This window comes from Pezoporus flaviventris, unplaced genomic scaffold (assembly GCF_033815535.1).
Source record: "Pezoporus flaviventris isolate CSIRO_AGI_PZ_B2104156 unplaced genomic scaffold, CSIRO_AGI_Pfla_v1 ptg000078l, whole genome shotgun sequence".
NCBI classification, from domain to species: domain Eukaryota; kingdom Metazoa; phylum Chordata; class Aves; order Psittaciformes; family Psittacidae; genus Pezoporus; species Pezoporus flaviventris.
Window position 1 is genome coordinate 12,857,857 of NW_026892626.1, and position 18,431 is coordinate 12,876,287.

General features: G+C 40.8%; 1 long non-coding RNA gene across 1 annotated transcript in view; it reads right to left on the reverse strand.

The window, feature by feature from the left end:
* The window catches only part of LOC133279683 (uncharacterized), a 94,983-nt gene that overhangs the window by 35,748 nt on the left and 40,804 nt on the right, over positions 1–18,431 (reverse strand). The window lies entirely within an intron of this gene.

Consider the following 18,431-nt stretch of genomic DNA (forward strand, 5'->3'; position numbering starts at 1 on the left):
TCCCATCAAGAGAGAGCTGCATCTGCTGTTAGCACATTTCAGATCTTATTTTGGATTCTGATTTGCCCTGTAAGCTGCTGCATGCCATTTGGCAAGGGTTTACGTCATTACACGCAATTAATCTGTGGCCTTTTCTCTTTGGATTGGGAAGAACAAGCTACAACTGTACTCAGCACACACCCTCAGTGGGCTGCAGCTTTTTATCCTGCATCTGGATCTGCTCACTGAGGAAACCAAGCGCTGTAAATATATTTTAAAAACACCAAGACTTGTAAACACTGCAAGAAATATTACTGTCTCTAAGGGATTGAGGAGAAATATGCCCTTTCACAAATGTGAACCGTCTGACCCCAGCAAAGATAAAAAATAAAGAACAAATGAGGGCAAGAAACTGCTATTGCTTGCAGTTGGCTTAATCCTAACTGCAGTACATCGACCTGACGCCGTTACGATTACATCTAATGTCACTGCATGTTGACCCCTCTTATAGATGTCAGAGGTAGATAATCCCTTCATATTTCCCAGTAGCTGGAACTTGTGTGGCCTTCAATACTGTAATCAGATGGACAACAATACTAGAGGCTTTCTGGTACATGGCTACATGGGAATGATCAGTTTAATTAATTTCTGGGTCATTATAGGAATCAATGCTGGTGTTGTGGCCCATTAAACTACTTTGGTTTGCCCCAGAGCACTTGGTCATTATTAGGTCAGAGTCAATAAGCCACATTGCACCACCGTTATTAATAGATGAAAGAGATTTTGTAGGAAAAGGAGAAAAAAAAAAAGGATGGATTTTGATCTCACTTAGATCAATAATTTCCCAGAAATTGGTGGAATTCCCTGATGCAAAATCAATGTGAGCAAGCTCAAAATTGAGTTGTTTTGCTTTGTCAAGAAGATAAAACTGAGAACTCAGGCTGTGCCTTTAAAGAGAGATGTTTATAGATTAAATATTATTTGCAATATCTGCTCCCCAGAGATTTTCTCCCCATTTATAACATAGAAATATCCGTGTTCAAGGGAGGAGAGGATAGAGGGATTTTGCACATCTGCCTGAACAGAAACTTTGATAGTGCTTTAGGTCAATCATTATTCACAAAAATATTTATTTTATCCTCTATCCTTACTTAAGATAGAGTAACTGTTGCTCCATTTAAAACCAGTATTTTCATTTAGGGCACAGCATTGGAGACATCTGATGTTTATTCCCCATGGTTTTAGCATTAGCCTAACATCCCTACCATGTAGTCTGGTCCAAATGTCACCCATGGGGATGTATCTTTAAGTGAGCAGCCCCATTACCCCATCCATTTTGTGTAAATGCATTATGATTGCAGGTGCACTTTTGAGTGCTGTTAGCATCAGACTATCTCACCCTGGGCTATAACATTCTATGGGATAAATCCCAGTGTGACAGAGATGGTGGCAGCCTTTAGGGACCCCTGGAGAGAAAAGCTGCTGAAGGATATATAGATGGGCCAATTCCATACAGTAGGTGTTTCCAAATCTTAGACTGAAATATGTACATAGGTAAAATAAGCTTTTTTTTTTTGCTAGTGATCTTCTTAAAAAGTTCCAAAATGCTTTTAGATTCCTAACCGGCAAATACCAAAGCATATTTCACACAGGACTAGAAGATGTGTGTAAAACCACACATAGTAGGCAAGTGCATGCTCTTCTAAGTTCAGACAGAATTTGTATGGCACCACTCAGTAAAATAGCAGGTTGTAAAATCATAGTTTTATGCATTAACTTGCTATGCACAAGCAAAAGAGGATCCCCTTATGCCTGCAAATTAACAAGTTATAGAAAGCTCTTCCTTCAAGTCCAAGCAGGACAAGGGATTAGTGAAACTGGTTTTCACCTCCGAAGTTTGAACTTGTGTTTGGCCACTCATCCGAGGAAGGTGTGAGTCAGTCGCATAGTCTTACACTTGTGAACATAATAAAAACCATGAATGCTACAAGACAGTGAAGCACACCTTCATGTAACAATCTGCCACTGCTTAAAATTTCAAAGGAAGCTTTTGGTGAAAGAATAAGGTGGTGTGCTGACTACAGTCCCTGAGAGCTCAGCATACCTCCAAGTCCGTGGTATCTGTGCAGCAAGTCAGAGGCTGTGATCTTCAAAGGGTACAGGCAGGGACTGCTGCAGCATTACCCTCAGTACGAACCTGTGGGCACTTGGTTATTTTATAGTAATTGCCTGTTTCTTGCTGCTGTAGCATTTTCTGCATATAAGAAAGTTCCCTTCTTAACTGAGGTACTGCTCATCTACTGGGTAGCTGATAGCAGTTCTTAGGGGTAGTCAAAAAGCTGCAACTTCAACACCTCTTTTTCACTGTAGTGATTTGTTAAGCTCCTTGTTCTGTAAGAAAGTTACAGCCCCAACAGCACTTTATAATCACTGATAACTGGTAATGGTGCTCCCCCGAGCTTCTTTGAAAACCCTAGCCAAAACTGTCATCTCCTTTAGTTATCAACTATCTCACTGACTTACAATGTAAGCCTATAAGATGGAAACACTAAGAAAAGTCATTCTACTACAGTTTTCAGGTTTGGGTTGTTTTTTTTTTTTTCCTTTCTCTTGCTTTTGGGGATCTTTTTTCTTTCTGCAAAATAGTACATCTGTGCCTGCTGTAGTTCATTTTAGAGTTTTGACATTTGGCAAGCCCCCAGAAGCCCCAAGTGTTCACTAACAGTATGAGCCAATATGCAGCAAGGGGTCTGACAGCGTGACACTGAACCCACCTCTTTAGGCTGAATCTTTGCAAAGAGGGAAAAAATGCAAATAGCTGAGAAAAGATGCAGATAGAAACTTCACACCCATTCTGCCCACCCAACTGAACATCAGCTCCTGTCCCTATTTCAACTCTTCTGCGGTTAATGGTTGCTTTGTAATGAATGTTGACTGTTAGGATGAGAAGCACTGTCAGCATGGAGTAAAAGTTGTGATTCAGAACACAGATTAGTTTCCAAATTATCTGTAAAAAATACTGGAGCATCATTATAAACCTGAAAGGGCTTTTGGCAATTCAATCTCCAACACCATTTATAAACTGTTTTGCTACAGCTACCTAAATGATGGTAGTGACAGCAAGATGTGATGACAAATTTTGCTCTGTGGACTCAGAGTGGAATTCTTTGCCTCTACCTTTCACCATCTAAGGAAAGTAAAATTATCACTGCTGTGAATTTTATGTGAGGGTGCACCAGAGGGTTGAATGAGTCCAGCTTTGAAGGTTAAGACAGTTCAGGCCTGAGCACAGTAAGTACTGTTTATCAGACTTTTCAGAGTGCCAATCAGTGCATGAAGCTAAACTCCATGAGACAGAGCAGCAGCTCTGCTGCCTTACAGGTGTATCTGTTTCTGATGTAACACATATCTGTGTTTCCAAAAAGCCACATGAATTGGTATTGTGTGCATTTTAATGTTTTGTTTGTTCTCCTTCCTTCTAGAAGAGTAATTATGGTCTTAACTCCTCTCATTCATTAAATCAAACCTTGCTCCCAGCACAATGATGAGCATTCACCACTAGATATACTTGCTCCTGCGCTGAGACTTTGTCGGCTCAGTTTCAGCCCAAAGCAAATTTTTCTGGCTGGGTTTATAAGCTCTTCAATATAAAGGTATTACAATGGAAATTGTAATTTTGCTTCAACTCTGAGAGCCTGCCTGCCCTGCAGTGTGACATTCAGAACCCTGCTAGACTACTGCACGTGCCCTTGTGCAGTGTGAAATGACCACTTTCTTGTGTGACAGCCAAACCTCATGACTCAATACAACTGTGTGGTGTGGTTCATTGCTCCACTGATTTGCTTTTGTAGGAGAATAATTAATTCGCAGTGACTGACATCGCTTTATTTCCACCCCATCACTGACATCTTGTCTGAGTTACATCATATCCCATAAGTTGCCTACCTTTTCTGGCTGCTGATGCTCTTTATTCCCTCTATTCCTTAGTATGATACTCATCATAATCTGCTCTCTTATACTAAGGCCAAGACTCCTGCTGTGTTTCCAGGTAAAGTATTATTTTATTGAGTGATTCATTGGGGAGGAGAGAGGGAAGAGAGAAGGAAAAGCCTTAAGAGGAAAAATATCCAAGTTCCATGATTTCAGAAACTCTGAAACAGCTCCAAAATTCCTTGGTGTTCTGGAGGTCTTTCCCTGCATGATGAAAGCATAGGTCTTTTGTGCTGTTTGCTTTCTTCTGCAGTATTTTATGGTTCTCATATATTCTGAGTTGTGTTGATTTGTGGCTAGTTTTTCATTATTAACCCAGGAGGAATTTTCCTTGGAAACGTAGGAAAGAAACAACGCCCTGAAGTAAGACACTGCAAATGAGCAACTGCCATCAGACGACGGATTCTGTTATTTACCCAGTTCTTGTAGAATACTGCAGTATTTGATCACCTCCTAAAATGATAAAGTGGAAATAAAAGCATCTTTCTTCTCCCCCCCCCCCCTTCCCATTTGCTTGCTGCATCAGCTCTGTAGGCTATTACATAGTGAAGAAGAAACATAGTCTTCCCCAGCCAGGGAAGTAGGCCCTGTGATTGAAGAGGTAAAAGTGGATACAAAACATGTCAGCTCAATTCCATCCTCCAACACATTTTCTGGAGCAAGCTACCTATTACAGAGCATTGAAGTCCCTTGATTTGTAATGAAACCAATAGAAATTATAGATCTAAATCTTGTTAGGAAGCAAGACTCCAGTCTCTGTCTCAGATGCAGTCTGTGAAATGAGGATATTAGCATCTCCCAGCTCACAGGCAATAATTGATCCACATAGAGACAGAAAGCACTCACATTCTGATGCGATGGGAGCTGTTGAAGTATCTACAAATGATGACTCCATCTCCCCTGCTCTTGGGTTATTCCTGATTTACAGAAATATGAATGAGACCAATTTCTCACCATTCCTATGTGAAAACACCTCCACAAAAACAGTGATTCCTTGAACACTAGAATTCAGGATCCTAATTTCCTGTGGATTTGCATTTCTATGCTAGGAGTCCCTCTGGATCCTCTAATAAGCACTGAATTCATGACACAGCCATTCTTTTAACTGGGCACCAATAGGATTTCTCCTCTTCAGGCAGCCACCTACATTCATGAAATGTGTTGAGATTATTCTCCCTACCTGTCTAACTGGCCACCAAGGCTTGTTTCCACTAAGAATCTGCCTTCACTAATTTAAAACATTCATACCTCAGCTGCTGTAGCAGAAAAGATATAAAGCCTAATACAATTAGTATCAAGCCAGCTTTACTTACATTGGAAAAAAACTATGCTTTCAGTGCTGATCTCCCAGGAGACTTCCAGCATTTCAAATTCTGTTGGTATATCCCTGGAACTACACTGACATCAAATCAGCATAAGTTAAGTGAGAATCAGTTAATGGAAATTTAATCTATATCACTTAAAATTTTGTTTATCAAGATCTTGGTGTCATTATACAGTGTAAGAGGTAGATACAGAGTATTCTCACTATAGCTTGTAGAACTACTCCCAGTGTGCTACTATAACTAAAAGCAAATCTGCAAATATATCTGTATCTAGGGAAAGCAGGTAAAATCACAGAATAGAATGCTAGAATCAACTAGGTTGGAAAAGACCTTTAAGATCATCAAGTCCAACCGTTACCCTAGGACTGCCAAGACCACCACTAAACAATATCACTGAGGGCCTCATCTATACGGGTTTTGAAAACTTGCAGGGACAGTGACTCCACCACTGCTCTCATGACCCTGTCTGTGAAGAAAGTGTTCCCAGTATCCAATCTAAACCTCCCCTGGCACAGCTTGAGGCTGTTACCTCTTGTCCTATCAATTGTTACTTGGGGAAGAGACTGACCCCCACCTCACTACAACCTCTTTTCAGACAGTTGTAGAGAGCGATAATCATAGAATTATAGAATCACAGAATAGCTAGGGTTGGAAAGGACCTTAAGATCATCCAGTTCCAGCCCTCCTACCATGGGCAGGGACACCTCACACTAAACCATGTCACCCAAGGCTCTGTCCAACCTGGCCTTGAACACTGCCAGGGATGGAGCATTCACAACCTCCCTGGGCAACCCATTCCGGTGCCTCACCACCCTAACAGTAAAGAATTTCCTCCTTATATCCAATCTAAACTTCCCATTTAAGTTAACCCCTTACCCCTTGTCCTATCACTACAGTCCCTAATGAAGAGTCCCTCCCCAGCATCCCTATAGGCCCCCTTCAGATACTGGAAGGCTGCTATGAGGTCTCCATGCAGCCTTCTCTTCTCCAGGCTGAAGAGCCCCAACTTCCTCAGCCTGTCTTCATACAGGAGGTGCTCCAGTCCCCTGATCATCCTTGTGGCCCTCCTCTGGACTTGTTCCAACAGTTCCATGTCCTTTTTATGTTGAGGACACCAGAACTGCACACAATACTCCAAGTGGGGTCTCATGAGAGCAGAGTAGAGGGGCAGGATCACCTCCGACCTGCTGGTCACGCTCCTTTTGATGCAGCCCAGGATACGGTTGGCTTTCTGGGCTGCGAGCGCACACTGAAGCTGGCTCATGTTCATTTTCTCATCAACCAGCACCCCCAAGTCCTTCTTGGCAGGGCTGCTCTGAACCTGTTCTCTGCCTGACCTGTAGCTGCGCCTGGGATTGCCCCAACCCAAGTGTAGGACTCTGCACTTGGCTTGGTTAAGCTTCATAAGGTTGGCATCAGCCCATGTCAACAAGCGTATCAAGGTCCCTCTGAATGGCATAAGGATGGATAATGTCCCGTTTGATCCTTCTCCACAGTAAAGCCCCCCAGTTCCCTCAGCTGCTCCCCATCACACTTTTGCTCCAGACCCTTCACCAGCTTCATTGCCAATTTCTTGACTCCCTCCAGCACCTCAATGTCTCTCTTGTAGTGAAGGGCCTAGAACTGAGCACAGGATTCAAGGTGCAGCCTCACCAGTGCTGAATACAGGGGATGATCATTACCCTGGTCCTGTTGGGCCACACTATTACTGATACAAGGAAGGATGCCACTGGCCTTGGCCACCTGGGCACAAGCTAGCTCATGTTCAGCCGCTGTTGACCAACATCCACAGGTCCTTTCCCACCAGGCACATTTCCAGCCGCTCTTCTTCCAGCCTGTAGTGTTGCAGGCTGTTGTGGCCCAAATGCAGGACCCAGCCCTCTGCCTTGTTGAACCTCATCCCCCTGAACACAACCCATCAATCCAGCATGTCCAGATCCCTCTGCAGAGCCTTCCTATTCTTCAGCAGATCAACATTCCCAGCCAACTTGGTGCTGTCTGCAAATTTACTGAAGGTGCACTCAATCCCCTCATCCAGATCATCAGTTAAGGTATTAAACAACAGTGGCTCTAACAATGGTCCATATTAAGCTCCTCCTGTTTGCTGCCCATGCTGCAGGCATTGTCATAAATGCATGCAAGTTGCCTGTGGATCCAGACTCCAACAGCAGCATGCTACCCCATGGCTCATTTCTAGTGAGCCTGATGTTATCCACTTTCCTCTTCAAAATCCTGCTTTCAGCTTTGTAGTTGAATGTATAGGGTAGCAATTTCAACCTGAGTTTTCTTGGGAGCAAGGAGGAGTGATTTCAGCAGCTTAGAAGGGTGTTTTCATGTCCCACATTGTTCCATAAAGGAAAATTAAAGCAGCAAAAGCTAATTTTCTTTGGAACTGGCTCTTGACTGAGTTTATAAAGACTTGTAATAAAGAAGCACCATCTTTGAAGCATGTATACATGCCCAGTTTTGAATGACAAGCTTCTGATGCAGTCCATATTTTTTACCTATAATTTTGCTTCAAAAGCAAATGAGTCTTTTTTTGGGTAACATATAGAACAATGTCTTTTGGATAGCTTTCACATTACGTGTCATTTTATGAAGCTGAGTTTCTTATTCTTGGCTACTCACACTAAAGCTGCAGCTCTTATGAGCACATTTTAATGTATCAATTTATATTCAGAACAAAGAACCTAGGGTTATCCCACCATCAGAAATCCTTATGAGCTTGATTTTTTACTGTTTCCATTATGTAGGGTTATGGTTTCCATAGAAAAAATAAAACAAGGTTTTCCTTTATTTTTCTTTTTTTTTTCCCCTCCTTTAGTTCCACAGTTTATTTTCAGAGTAGCAAATCTTGTGGGGGTTTTTGTTTTGCTTTGATTTTTCCCTGTGCTGTTTTTGGTTTTGTTTTGGTTTTTAACCAACAAGCATTTGTTGTGCATTATAAATCGGAATGGAATTTGCTTTTTCCCACAAACGCATTAACCTGCTAGCCAGATGTGTAGCTTGGCACACTGACTTAATGTTGTTTCTGTCATGTAATGACCCACAAGACAGTTTTGGGCATGATCCATGTTATCTAGTAGGGCAAAATTCTTACAGTATCAACCAGTATCAAAGAGGGGTTCCTTTCCTCCACGTTTTTTCAAAGCATTGAGGAAGCCTTATAAACTCAAACAATTCATGTGAAAGCATTTAAGTGCCTATTAAAGACGCTCAAGTAGGGAAATTTTCACTAGCATAAAGAAGCCAAAAAAAGAATAATCTGTTTCTTGCTGATACTCAGAGATCTGCTACTTATTCACAAGACAATGAGATGACATGTCAGTGTTGTACCATTTGCCAGAACGTATGTGTGTGTTTATCAAGGCAGCATGAGTCTACAATTCTCAAGGCAATCTTTTTTTCCAATTCAAAACTGCAAAAAGGCATCAATTCCTCCACCTTCAGAAATTGTATTTTCTTTTGAAAAGCATTTTGATTGAAAATTCCTACTCAGCTCTTCTTTGCATAAATTCTTATAGGTGTAGAAAGAGTAGTGTGAATTCTCCCATGCTCCTCAGTGGGCAACAACGTCCCTTGAGGGCAGAATCTCTTTGCAACTCTTCTTGTACAGAGCACCATCAGCCTCCAAGGACTGTGCACAGACATGTGTCAGACATGTGTCCTTGCAGGACCAAGCTCTTGCCTGGTATTTTTGAATGTTCATTTGCATAATCATCTGTGAAGAAACATGCTCTAAGTATTTTGCTCTTTTTAGGCCCATAATCTCAACTGAGGAAAGGGGAACGGAGACAGAATTAACACCAAGACAGAAAGGAGCTATGCTTCAGAAAAGTCTCTGTCCATCAGCTTAAATTTGTCTTTTTGTTGCCTTCTATACTATAATCACTTCACACAGCAAACTCCTTAGGCAATACCTTCAGGCTTTACACTATTTGGGTGTAGTGAACAATCTGCATTTTTACAGGGTGCTCCACCCCTTTCCTGGAGTCTTGACATGGCTTTGGAAGTCAAAAGAGCTGAGAATGAACCTGGGAATCAATCCAGCTGCGTATTTAAATCAGATAGTGCTGGAAAGATTTCTTCCTGAGACTGTACTCCTCAGAAAAGAATATATGCTGCATCCATGGAGAGAAAATGTGTTATAAAGAAAGCTGGAGTGCAGGAAAAGATCCCTAAACCTCACCCATAACACATCTTAAGAGAAATAGCACCCCACTAAACTACTGAAAGGTATCAAAGATCCTCAGGTTCATTTTGCAGAAGACTTTTGCTTTGGTTGCTTTCAAATCCTAGGGCTTGCTTTCTTTTCTATCTCTCACTCTGTTATTCCTTTAGTTACTTGAACTGAGATAGAGTTTGAAGGAGCTTCTTGAATGATACCACCTAGAAAAGTCCATGGACTGGAATTTATCCATCACTGATAGTAGAAATAGATACTTGGCATTCAATCCAAACATGTGACACTGCAGGAGAGAGCAATGGATGTCAAGAATATGTATTTATAAGGAAAAGATAATGGAGAAGAGCTGGGCTTTGGGTTTCTGTCCACTACTTTTCTCCACTTTAAATGTTTGCCCAGGCTTTGCTATATCTCTGCATATTGTATTATCCCTAGAGTTACATAGCTCTGCTTTCATTATTAACCTACAGAGGAATTACTGGATGTAATTTTGGTTAAATCACATAAACCCTCATAGGGCTGCTATGGCAGCATTCCCTTTTTAATTCCCTGGGGAATGGACTGATACTTCAGAGAAGCAAAATAAGTTGCCCAAACGTAAGTTACTTAGAGCTCAATATTATTACATTTTTCCCTGGAGAGGTGGTAACAAGAGACTAAACTGTATTTGGGGCTTCACTTTCTGTAACATCCACTTTTCTGCAAAAAACAAAGTCAACTTCATTGTTTATCCTCACTTAGGATTGCAAGAGATGTTCGGGATCCTGTGCAAGATGATTAATGTCTTCAGCTGCCAGTGAGGCAAATGGGAGTTAAAGATGCTCAGGTTCTCACTTTAGTTAAATAGATTTCTGCTTGGACCCAGCAACTGGACTGCAATGTCTGCTCCTATGGGAATGCCAGTGTCTATGGTTGCTTTGCAGTTAAGGAAGAGCTCCTGAAAACAGCCAGGCTGCACCAGAACAACACGCCAGGACTACCTGTTTCCAGGTGTGCTCATCAGAAGATGCTCGGGAAAAGTGGCTAAAAATGAGGATCTGTGTAAACCCACCCTTACCAGGTACAGCCAGTTGTCACCCGGAGCTTTATTTCTGCTTTGTGAAGGTGATGCTATTCTTCAATGTTTCCAGATTGTTCCCTGTTCATGGGACAATGGCATCTCTCTGCAAACAAAGGGCAACATTCTCCATTTTGACTTGTCTCTCTAACCTGCACTGCACATTTGAACCTTGTCCCTACCACCAGCAGCACAGATAAATAATTCTTCCAGCCCACCAAGAAGAGAAAGGGAATGAAGGACAAAAATGTCCTTTTATTTGTCTTTACATCCTGGGTTTTACTGCAGATTTATTAATGTCTGGGCAAAATCATTAGTATTCTTGAAAAAGTCTAACTCTCCAGCCAAAACTAAAATTAATTTGATAGATTGTCCTTGACTCTCAATTATTAGGTGAGTGCAGAAAATGTTCATAAACATGAGGGACCTTGACACTGCAATCTGAAAATTGCCCTCATAATAAATTAAAGATTTTTAATATCAATTCTCATTGTACTTTTTGCCCTGCTCCTTCTTCCAAAGAAGGCTTTTGTATGTATTTCAAGCTCCCTCACTTTCTCACAGTTGCAAGAACTTTTATGTGACTGAGCTGTGTATTTTGAAATATTACCTTTGACAAATGGTTCTAACAGCAAACACGAAATGAAAATGTGAGCTGTACTGTTCAGCATCACTTCAAGATTTCAGAGTGTTAGTTTGGTTCAGATGTTCACAAAGACATTCTAATTAAAATCCCAGTGGATTTGCTTTCTAAGAAAACTATCATTTACATGATAATGTTTTATGTCTCAGAGAGAATCTGCAAATAGGCACTGAAAAGAGAAAGAAAGGAAAAAAATGCCTGTGCTGCAAGGACATTTTTATATGAAAACTGGGTCAGAAATCACTTAAAGATTACAGCTATGAGAAATACTGCGTTTTCAGCTTGAAATTTGGTTTATCAAGCCGCTATATAACCTTGATGATCTGATTTGAAATCTGACATTGTAACCTGTGTACGATATCCTTCAGTCCTCCCACTTCCATGTAAAGGAGAACTTACCTAATGAGTTTGATGGCAGTCCACTTTAATAAGCAATGAGAGTTTGGGTCCAATATGAGACACAGATCTGAGGGGGGAGAAGCAGCATTGTGCTAGGCACAGGTATGACATTTTGTCACTGATATAATCCTGAAACATATTTTCCTGAATTTAAAACTCCAGAACCAAAGTACTGTGTAGCCACATATATTTTATTACATTATTCCTAAATCCCTATAAGCAAAATTTATTTCTTTTTCCCCTCTCTCTCTTTATATTATTCTTGGTGATAGTATCCGTGTCTCAAATGTTAGATAATTTTACAGACTCTATTTTGTCTTTTTTATAAATATTTACATTTTCTCATAGCACTGTTTCTTTCATCTAAGTCACACTGTCTCTGTCTCACCGCTGGTCACACACTTCCATTGCTTGTAAAACTGTACAACATTTTCATGCATGGTGAAAGTGACAAAATTCCCCTTTTGCTGGTGTCAGGAGCACTTCAAATTAATTTACTTCAAGATTCTCCTTGTTTTTTTTTCATATTTTAACAGCTAATAAATTGCTACTTTCTTTGGAGAAACTAAACATTTTACTTTCTCTGACAGTGTCAGAGGCTCGGTGCCAACCCTAATCACCACAAACCGCTGGAGACCTATTGATTTAGACAGAGCTAGATCACTCTAACTACTGAAGATCTGGTCGCTAATGTGCTGTGAAAATGAAGTTTTCCTGGAAATGCAGTGCAATGAACTTACAAGCTGAATAAAGAAAATGTGATCCTTCACTGCCTTTTTTACTGCTGGCCATTCATAAGGCACCCAGCATTATGGCCATCCTCAACCTCTATGTAGCTGGTTTGGAAGATGAAAAGGACACTCCAAGCAGTAGGCTTTAACTTTCAGCTTGGTCATATCCCAACCAGTTTCTCTACATTTTCAGGTGTTTTTTTTCCACAGTGAGGACTCAGACTACAGTGCTTTTGTCTCATGGCATTTTAGCACAACCGCTCTAAAATAAAATTGAAAAACCTATATAGAGAGGAGTTCAATGCACACACACACAGAGATATATATATGTATGTACGGGAAAGTTATTCTTTCTCCAGTCTTTGCATTCTTCAAAGCAGCTGAACTAGTTTAGTTCAGGCTGCCAGAAATAGCCTTTTCAGGCACACAGACAGCTTGTAAAATGATAGGTGAAGTTTTGAGTGACGGCAGCAGGGGACAGGGACAAAAGCTGCTAAGCCACCTTGGGTGTTTTCTGTGCTTGTGCTCCCACTGTGATTAACCAGTCAGCTGTATTGAGCTGGGATCCTAAACCCCACATCACCTCCTTTGCTCCAATGGTTCTTTTAAATCTGCAGAAGAACTTGGAAACAAATAGAAAAATGAGTCTGGTGACTTACTGTCGGTGGATGATTAATTGTTCTGAGATTGCAGTCATGATTACAGAGCTTTCATCTCAGATGACACTAATTAGGTTTTTCATTCTTCTGCACACATATGTTGTATCAGAGCAAATTCACTGTGATAGCGCTGGGGAGGATGTATGCAAACCTCTCTGTTTATCGTCCCCAATCAAACAGCCTTAAAAACTACCAGTCAAATAGACGGTTTATTGAAATAACGAACTGTCCAGTTTATGCAGTGCCTAAATCCCAAGGCCTCTGCTCAGGACAGTTTGCCAGTTGGGTTTAGGAATATAGTTTTACCACTCATGGTGAAGCTGTGCCAACGTATACCAGTCCACCCTGCAGCTACACTTCCTGCTGCAGAGCAGACAGACAGGAGATAAATCTGGTGTCTACGCAGCCAAGACAAAGTAAAACACAAGCACTTTTCTCATCAGTGTGTGGGTGAAGTTCAGGGAAACCCAGAAGCCATAGGAGACATCCACTTCTCCCTGGTCCCACTGAAGTGAAAGAGGACATGGGGATCCAGAAGAGCAGGAAATTAGCTTGCCATGCAGGCTGAGATCCACCAGCCTCAAAATGCCTGACAGTGGGTGAGAGCGCAGTCCCTGCTTCAGCTTGCAAATTCAAGTACAGTCAGAGGGAGCTGCAGAGAAGCCACACGCCCTAATGGGGACTGGGATGGGGCTGCTCTCCTCCTGCACACCCAGAGGTCTGGAGAGCACAGGGAACTAAGCTGGTTACGCCAGCGACGCTGCTAACGCAGGAAAACGAGGAGGAGAGAGGAGGTCAAAGCAAAGCATGGGAAAGCACATGGGAAATTTGAGAGTTAAAAAAAGAAATAAAACAGACTATAACTGCTTAGTAAACATAATTTTTTCTCACTCTGGGACAACCCTGCTTTTCTGAATGTATCCTACATCATAATGGCACATGGAACATATTAACTTGCAGCCATGACCTACATTAGGATCAGAAAAAGACTGTTTTAGCTAAAACAAAGTTGTGAGCTGATGTTGTCAAAATACTGAGCTGTTGTTTTTCTTACAGACTTTAGGATGATCCCCTGCAGCAAAAGGCTTCAATGGATTCAACAGCAAAGCCTGTCTGCTAATAGCTTTCAAGCATTTAAATCCTCAAATCCCTGGGAAGCAAGGCTATTCCTCAGTCATCAGGCTCATTTGATCTAATAGCACAAACATAAACAAGAGCAAAACCAGGGGACTGAGGGAGTAGAAACAACATTTCCCAGAAACATCCAGTAGATGTGAAGTTATCTGGAGTCCCCAGCATAACCACATCAAACTAGTGAGATATATATGTACTTGGCACATCCGTGCTGCTTTAGCCCTTTTGGAGTATAACCAAAGTAGGAAAAAGCCAGGACAATCTCCTTTTCTGCAGAAGAGGCAAAGCAATATTTGTTTGTTCAAGAGGCTGATGCACACAAATGAGCAATGCACCCAGAGCTTACTGACAGAATGGCTGGATCCTATTTTTGAAGCCGTATTTTTCACAACCTAAAGACGCAAACCTAAGAAGGCAGAGATGGGCCTTGAGTTCCCTCTGGTTTTACTTTTGGTGCATTTCCAGCAGCCTGGCTCCTGTGTTCACTCACATTACCCATGTTGCAAATTCATCCTATACCCTGTGTGTGGAAACCAGCCTCTTGTGAAAGGATTTGCAGCACTCTCCCATAACAAAAAGCTCCGCTGTGCTCTCCTTGTCACTCTATTCTCTGAGGCTCTTGAAGTGGATATACTAACCCATGAGCAAACAAGCTTTGCCAATGAACTTAGATACCCAGTTGCAATTAGGAGGCTGTGGCTGATGATGCATAACACAGAAAAGACTGACAAGACTGAAGGAGTGCCACAAAATGTCATCAGGCATTATCAACTGCCATTGGGCCTGGAGCTTTCCTGGGGAAGCCTGCCAAGGAGGCAAGTGAGTACAATGACTGCGACTCAATGGCAAGTAGTCTCAGACAGTGTAAGAGGCCCAGAGTTGTCACATATAAATCTCCAAAGACTGGTGAAAACAGCTAGTGAAAGCAAGTGAAGCAGCAGGGAGAGAACTCAGGAGGCAAATGTTAGAGCATCACCGAACCATATGCAACCCTACAAAGATAATGGCCCTAAATTACCTCTCACTTGCATTGGTTCATTAAGAATTTGATAGAGCTGTACTGGTGCCACTGAAAGCCTATTCAGAGAGCTAAGTGGACTCTGGATCAGGCCCTAGGACTGGAAAATATATTAGATCATGAAGTACACTATTACATATTTTATAAGGGAACAGCTATCAATGTCTGCTCCACCCAGAGAACATACAAAAAACAGCTGGAAATAAGAACAGCTGTGTATATCCCAGCCACTCTTTAGCTGCAGTTTCTTCCAGCTACTCCTGTGCTAATGTTAGACATTTCTATGGCTCCCTATTTGTAGAAGGAATCTTTAAACACTGAGTAAACAATTAGGTTCAGTGACATATGAGTAAAATAATTATAGCGTAAATAAGATATGCTTGACACTATTGTTAATTATTTGAGCTAACCTCTGGGTATGCAAATGTGGATGATGAGAGATGTGTTTGCAGGCATCTCTGGTAAGTGCTTCTTACACCACAACTTTTCAACCAAGATTTTGGTCTTTGCTAGCCAGATTTAAAACTAGTCTATGAATACACTGCAAAGGAGAGCATCCGTTGCTGATACAGACGGTTTTTCTATAAAGGTCTTCCGAGAACAATGGTCAGCGGAGATACATAGTGGCTGGAGGTGTTGCTAGTGAGACTACTACTTATTCCTAAAACAGAAACTTTCAGACCTGTACCAAATGACTTGCCTCTTGGGCAAAATATTTCACTCTTACTCAACAGAGCTAATTTTGATCACACGGTGTGCGCAAGACCCATTCGCAAGTCTAACATAATGTCATCTACACTTACAAGAGGGAAAAAGAGATGTATTAATCTGCAGATAGATGGATTCTGTATCTGGAAGTTGGACACCAATGGTGTTCTTTCACCATGATTTTCCTTCTCCTTTAGCCATATAAACTACAGTATGTGTTGCATTATGGCTGCTTGAGCATTGAATCTGAATATCCAACAATTGAGAAAGACATTTTATGGCATATAACCCTGGCTCCCTGGGAATAACAGAGAGGTATTTAATTAATAGGAACTTGCATTTTTTTTCTCCTAAAGATAAATGATAAAAAATACAAAATGCTGTATTTTGCAGAGTGCCCTTGTGAAAGAAAATGTATCTGAGTGGAAAACTTGGCCAGAGTTTTCCATAACACACCAAATTAAACATGAGCTCCATTTGGAAAAGACTTCGAGTGTGCCTAAGGCTGTTTTTAGTACTGCTCATATGGAAACGTCACACCGTGCATGTCTCCATTGTAACCCACACAAAACTGATATTGCTCCCCAGGAATGCAGTCTCATGGCCTGTGCTGGTGAAGTAATGTGTGTCAGTCTTCATGGATAATTGGGAGATTCCTGAGGTTTTAGCTCTCTCGATCAATGCTAGCCTGAAGTTGCATATAGGACAGAGTCTAGTAATTCACTGTCTCTTTCACTACAGCAGAGCTACAGAAGTCTATTCACAAGAGATGACTTTTGGAGTCTAGTGTTTCTAATGCATACATATATCACATATCTGTCCTGAAGTCTTATGTGAAATCCTTCTACCATCTGATATTATCTATATGATAAGAAATAGAATTTGTTCAATCATAACAGAAAAGCCCAAAGCTTATAATATCTGCCAATTTAATGTGAAAGTTGTCATGACAGAGGAATTCCTGGGTGTCACAATGCTGTAATGGCAGCTCCCCTTCCCAACACTTAATAAGAAAGCTATTGCCAATGAAGAGGAAGGGCACAGAGAATACCAGTGATGTTAAGTGTCCGGGCCACAAAGACCTAGCCTGTTGAAATTAGTTTTTAATAAATATGCTAAAACAAAAGAAATTCCTGAACACTGGACAACAGCAAGTGTGGTGCCAAAAGTCAAAAATGGAGCTGAAGTGTGAGCCAGCTGGCCAGCAACAATGGGAGGTGAGGCAAGGCAATGAAAAACTGATAAAAAAGAAAATTAATTGAAATAATAAAGCATAAAAATATAATTTAAACCGGCAATCCTGGTTTTACGGAAAACAGGCCTCATCATATATATCTGATGTTATTCTTCGATGAGATTACAAGTTTGGTTGATAAAGATAACTGCGTAGATGCAACACAGAGTTTGGTGAGTCAGAGAACTCCGCAGAACACAACATGCTGGCTATAAAAACATTACGAAACTTCTGTAGAAGAGAGGTTGTTTGTAGCAAGTTATGGTTGCAGGCCAACCACAGTCAATGGTTGGAAAGCTTCAGCAATCTGACATGCAGGAATTAACACCAGAAAATAAGAGGTTAATCATGGAGCATTATTTAGCAATTCTGGGCACTTAAAATCATTTTAATCCAGCCAAATGCAAATTTTCACAGCTGTCAATGAAGAATGTAGGCTGTACTTGCAGCAAGGAAGACTACTTGGAAATCAGTGAGAAGGGAAAGAGTTAATCAGCTGAATACAAGGCCTTGTTCTAGAAAAAGAAAAGAAAAGGAGAGGAGAGGAGAGGAGAGGAGAGGAGAGGAGAAAGAAAAAAGAAAAGAAAAAAGAAAAGAAAAGAGAAAAGAAAAGAAAAGAAAAGAAAAGAAAAGAAAAGAAAAGAAAAGAAAAAAGAAAAGAGAAAAGAAAAGAGAAAAGAAAAAAGAAAAGACAAACAAATTTGACCTTTGATTACACTAAAAGAAGAAGAGAATTGGAGAATGGATTTTTACCTCTGCATGCGGCACCAGCAAAACTATCCTGGTTTAGCACTTAATTTTTAAGGCTGCTAAATTTTGGAGTAGAAAAGTCTAAAATACTTTAGCAAAATGTTTTACATATTATGTATGGAATTCAATCAGTTTAATTAACCAGCAAGACAATGGAAAGGTGGCTTGATTGCAGTGTGTTTATACATACAAAAGAAGAAAATAGTGGGTATCAAAGGACCCTTTCATCTAAAGGAGCATAGCATAACAAGAAGCAAGGTCTGAGATGTGAAGCCATACTACTTGAAGTAAACAATTAAGAACACACTTTAATAGGGAAAGTAGAAAATTGTAGAAATTACTGAGGAAATGGCAGTTTACAAATGAAAACTAAATGCTAGTTGCTTTTCTGGAAAAAAAATCAACTAAGTTTTCAGGATAAATGCAGGGGTGACTGGCCTTCATTAAATAAAATGTCAAACTAAATGATCTAATGGTCCTTCCTGGTCATAAAGAAAATGAATCTCTGAAGGAACAGACACTGCTTTTTCTTTAAAAAATTGCATGATGACTTTTGGTTTTCAGCCAGTTGAAAACATGCTTTAAATTTTCCAGAGTTTTGACTGTTTTTTCCATTCT